Source organism: Meles meles, chromosome 4 (genome assembly GCF_922984935.1).
Source record: "Meles meles chromosome 4, mMelMel3.1 paternal haplotype, whole genome shotgun sequence".
NCBI classification, from domain to species: domain Eukaryota; kingdom Metazoa; phylum Chordata; class Mammalia; order Carnivora; family Mustelidae; genus Meles; species Meles meles.
In genome coordinates this window covers 34366458-34372186 of record NC_060069.1, presented here as the reverse complement: position 1 = coordinate 34372186, position 5729 = coordinate 34366458, and the positions used below count along the sequence as shown (strand labels likewise).

Here is a 5729-nt window from a genome sequence, read left to right as displayed (position 1 = left end):
GATTTACAAGGATTTAGAAGACAATTATAACCTGCACTTACACACAATTTTATTGTTTAAAGTCATTTCCCTTAACTATTACAACAACATTACAAGCCACATGAAATCATTTCCACAGATGAGGAAACTTAACTGCGCTTGAATCTTGCCCATACTAATGTACTTGGCATATAGCAGAACCAGGTAATGAATCCACATCTTCTTATAACCCAAGGCAGGGCTTTGTCTCTTGTAGCATAGGCATTTATGAAGTCTTTTATTATCACCAATGCTGAGGAAAACAGAAAATAATAAACTCTCTGGGTGGTCCACGTGGAAAGAAGATGGTTTAAGTGAGTTTATAAATAGCTGCTTCCTGTGAATTGGCATCTTTTAGTCTCTGCATTTCCAGAGTCCGTGTGGATTTGTGGAGAAACTGGGTTCTAACAGAAGTTAATGTAAAAGAAACATAGTGTTGCAGTACCAAGTACTCAAGTTTTAGACCCTGACAGGAATAGGCAATTTTTCAACTCCACTGGAATGGCCTCTACTTATAGTTCTTTGGTCTCTTCAGGTTGCTAATCTTTAAAGTGATACTGATAACACTGTTTTGAATAAGTTTAAACCTGAACTTACCGTGAAGTCATAAAACAGAGTCAAGTCAAAAAATGACTCTGGTCACTTTTTGCTAATTTCTAGCTTCTAGTCTCAACATATATGAAAAGGAGCAAACAAGAATCTGTGCATGATTACTTCACATTGGCCCATTCTTAAAAGTCGGGGAAATCATTTTTTTTGTTGTTTTTTGGGTTTTTTTTGGTTTTTTTTGTTTTTTTTTTTAAAGATTTTACTTATTTATTTGACAGAGAGAGATCATAAGTAGGCAGAGAGGCAGGCAGAGAGAGAGGGAAGCAGGCTCGCTGCTGAGCAGAGAGCCTGATGCGGGACTGGATCCCAGGACCCTGAGATCATGACCTGAGCCGAAGGCAGTGGCCTAACCCACTGAGCCACCCAGGCGCCCCGGGGAAATCATTTTTAAATGAATTTTTTTCAGTCCTTTATATCTGCATGACATTTTCATGTGATATTAACAAGTCAACAATACCTACTCTGATCTATAATACCCTAAACTCTGTTCTAATCTGTTGACACTCTTTTTTTTTTCTACAAGTTATTGATACTTTTTGAAACATTTATTTAGGTAAAATACACATAGCATAATATTGTCATCTGAACTATTTATAAATTTATAATTCAGTGTAGTTACATACATTCACATTATTGTGAAACCATCACCGCAATCCACCCCATAAACCCTTTCATTCTGCAAAATAAGTACTTTATAACTGTTGGACAATAACTCCTCTTCTTCCCTCTCCTCAGTCACTGACAGGCACCATTCTACTTTCTGTCTCTGAATTTGACTAATCAACATACCTCATATAAGTGGAATCATGCATTATTTATCTTTTTGTGACTGACTTATTTCACTTAGCATTATGTCCTCTAGGTTCACCCCACATTGAAGAATGTATCAAAGCTTCCTTCTTTTCTTTTAGAGCTAAATAATATTCTACTGTATGTATAAACCACGTTTTGTGTATCCACTCATCCATTGATAGTCCTTGGGTTTTTTCAACCTTGTGGCTATTGTCAACACTGCTGCTCTGAACTTGGTTGTATAAGTATCACTTCTAGATTCTGCTTTCAGGATTTGGGGTTATAGGAGTAGAATTGCTGAATCATTTGATAGTTCTATTTTAATTTTTTGAGACAATTCCATGCTGCTTTCCAGAAAAGAAGTTGCACATTTTTTCATTCCCATTGACAGTACACAGAGGCATGAGGTGACTCCTCATGATAGTTTCGATTTGCAACTCCCTCATGATTACTAATGTTGAGTATCTTTTCACATCCTTATTGGTCATTTGTATATCATTTTTGGAGAAATCTCAATATACATCTCCTTTGCCCATTTTAAAAAATATGACATACGTCTTTTGTTTTCATGTTGTCCTTGTACCAGAACATGCTAATCTCTGTATCTTTCTAATTTTAGTGTATGTGTTACCAAAGCAAGCATGTAAGTTGTTGATTCTTAATTTGAATTCTTAGTATTTCATTAGTACAATTTCCTCTTCCTAACAAACCACCATCCCTCACCATGTACCTACACTCAATACTTTATTTCATAAGAAATATAAAAGAAGATTTATATATATTCTTAAACTTATTTCTTGTTTATGTTCAAGTTATTGCCTCTTTCCATTGCTTGATTACTGATAGTTTTGAGTTTTGTTTTGCTTTATTTTGTACTTTTTCATGTCACTAAATCTAGGAAAGTGGAAAATTTTAAGGTCTGAATTAATGATGTCACCTTAAACAGGCTGATCAAGGTAGAGATGAAGGAGCAGTATATCAACCTTGCATCTAAAGAGGACATTAATCTTGCTCTTTTTTAAAATTTTTAATCAGAAGTTCCTAATTTTCTCACCATTGATGTAAAAATCATTTATGCTTGCAGCACAACCAACATAAATCATTAACACAAAAAAGAATGGTAAGCAATCTTTAATCAATATCACTTCCTTCTATTAGACACAGTGGAAATGAAAGAATACAATTTGTCATTGATCAGGAATCTTGCAAACATTTAGCCAGGGCCTCATATCTTCCCCATACTGAATTTGTTCTAGTCATGCTGACCTTCTTTATGTTTTTAGGACAAATCAAGGTCATTTCCTTCCCATGAACTATGCATATCTTGTTTCTTTCTGTCATTTCATCATTTCTTTGAGGTTTTAGCTTAATGCCATCTCCTTGGAGAGGCCTCTTGACGCTTAACCCAATGGTGCTGCTTCCTGGACAGTCACTTTCTATTGTTGCATCCACTTTGTTTTCTTCACAGCACAAATCACTTTCTGAAATTATCTTATTAATTATTTAATGGTATGCTGTTTATTGTCAGCCACCCTCCCTCATTATGATATATGTCCTACAACTGCAGAGGTCTGTGTCCTTGTTTCACTTCTAAAACCTCAGTGTCTGAAACAGTGCCTGGTTAATAGCACATATAGTTGCATGAATACTTGGTGACAATGTCAATTAGAAGTCAAAATCCTTTTATGTAAAGGGCCAGATATTTTAGGCTTTGTAAGGCTTACAACTGCTCAAATCTGCTACTATAAATCAAAAGCAGCTATTAAATAATATAAAAAAAAGAGAAAAGAATAAGCTTGACTGTGTTGCAGTAAAATTTTATTCACAGAAATAAGACATGGGCTAGATTTGGCCTATGGATCATAGTGTACAGACTGCTAGACTAGAACTCCTAATGTCTATTTTGGTATTGGGGCATACTTTGATGTTAGTTGCTTCATTTTAGCTAGTTTTTTAAAAAAAATGCTAATAATAATAATAAAACAAAGATAAAACTGGTTTTACTTCAAAACAATAAGTAACAATTAAGATAAAGATTAAGAGAATTTTCCAGATTTTCTGTGGAATAGTATGATACTTGCTCAATCAGCAGCTTCAGTGGGAAAGGACAATTGGTGTTAAAGATAGTGTGATAGTAGGAGGGGATATTTGAAATCATCCTTAGTGTACAGCCGTGTGCTTCCAAATCATCAGTGATTGCCAGACTGCACAACAGAATGACCAGTAACTCTGGGGTGGCGCCTGAGGATTTGTGTTTCTATCTAGTTCTAGGTGATGCTGATACTGGTGGGTAGAGGCTGAAAAGTGGAAAGGAGATGCATGTGAAGATGTGAGTCAGGTGATATGGGTGAGCAATGGTCTGCAAGATGGTAGGGGCTGTGGAAATGATAAGCAGGACACAAATGAAAGGGAATTAATTATCCAGGAGAGTAGCATACACGGAAGTTAACTTATGGAAAAACTGAATTTATGGAAAAAAGATGAAATGGTTCTTGGGGGATATGTTGAACAAGAAAAGTGTAAAGCCTCAGAAATAAATTATGTCAGACTAACTACATTTTCTTCTTTAACAGAAGTACTAGACTCTAGTCATATAGCTGCATTTGATTAAGCATGGCATTTGGTGATATATTTCCTAATATTATATTGGATGAATTGAGCCACTCACTTTAACAATATAGAGCATTAATACCTGGTTTTATGAATGTAGGCAAAAGATATTGACACAAGGACAGCAGAGTGATGAAGGATGACTAATGGTGGCAGAGTCTTCCCACAGCTACATCCCATTGACAGATCTGCCAGGATGGAGAAATTGATGTTTTTGACATAAAACTAGAAGAAATGTGTTAAATCAGAGAATGTTTGTGGCATGATCAAGTAAAAAGTTAAATCTCATCTTATCGAATTTTTTTTTTTTAAATAAACAAGTCTGGCTCTTTTCCTAGGAGGAAGAGAGAAACAAAGAACAGATGGGGCTGAAAGATATCCATACTAAGATGGGATACACAAATTTAAGGGTTTATGTAATCTCATTAAGTATAAATGGACCAAAGTTTCCAATTAAAGGAAGAGAGCTTCAGACTGACTTAAAAAACTGAAATTAAAATTTTAAAAAAGTTAACACTGAACTATATGCTGTCTACATGATAAGTTGAAAACAAGAGAATAGAAAAAAAAAATATGGCATGCACACTATAACAAGAAGAGAAAATACTAAGTATACTTTAAAACAAAGTTTATTACCTAAAATAAGGTAGAACATTCTATCATGATAAAAAGGGAAGTTTACCAGGAAGATACACTGATATTAAAGCCTCAATATGCAAACAGCAAAAACTATCAGAGCCATAGAGAGAAATAGAAAAATCTACAGTTAAACTTATTAATTAATTTTCATTCCCCTCCTTCGGTCATTGGTAGAACAACTAAACAAACAATTCAGTACATGTATAGTGGACTCAACATAATCAGATTGAATTAATCGACATATAAAGAATCTTCTGAAAGATCAAAAGCTATAAACTTATGGAGGAAAATCAGCAAATCCTTGAGTAGCTCTCCACATTTTTTTTTCCAGACATATCAGACATGGCTATAGAGATATATGTCCTCTTTGGGACCTGTGCACCTTCTGTAACCTACTTCCTACTGTTTTAAGACTTGCCAAAACAGTAACAGGATTTTCAGAAGAGGCTGATGTTCTTCAGCAACTTAATTTCTTCAAAACCTTATTAACTTTCTTATTTTTTACTTCTAGTCGATTTTATGTATATGTAACCACACTAAAAATTATTTTTGAAACAGATCTCAGATGGTCTTTATTTACTTGCTTTCCAGTTCTCTTATACAGATCAACTTAATAGCAGCTACCTGAGGAGATGAGGCCTGAAAATAGTACACCTCAAATCTGATCACTTTACTGAAGTAAAAATTCTCATCATGTCTTTGTCAAAAAACAAAAAGCAAACAAATAAAAAAAACCTTCTAAATGTCCAAATTTCTAGTTCACTCATGAACAATGTAATTGTGGAGAGAAGTTCCATATCCAAAATATTATATTTTCTGACTATTGACAAAGGAGGTAAGTTCTGTTTAATAAATACTTCATTTATTTGTTGCTATTAAATTATTTGCAAGTAACAATTTCATTTGATTACATAATTTTTTGGTTTAGAAATGTGGGAAGGGAGCACCTGGGTGGCTCAGTGGTTAAGCCGCTGCCTTCGGCTCAGGTCATGATCTCAGAGTCCCACATCGGGCTCTCTGCTCAGCAGGGAGCCTGCTTCCCTTCCTCTCTCTCTGCCTGC

The 5729-nt window shown here is 34.9% G+C and overlaps 1 pseudogene; it reads right to left on the bottom strand.

Moving 5' to 3' along the window:
* Positions 1 to 1959: 1959 nt before the first annotated feature.
* LOC123941097 lies at positions 1960 to 2058 on the bottom strand (annotated as a pseudogene).
* Between the last annotated feature and the right edge of the window lie 3671 nt (positions 2059 to 5729).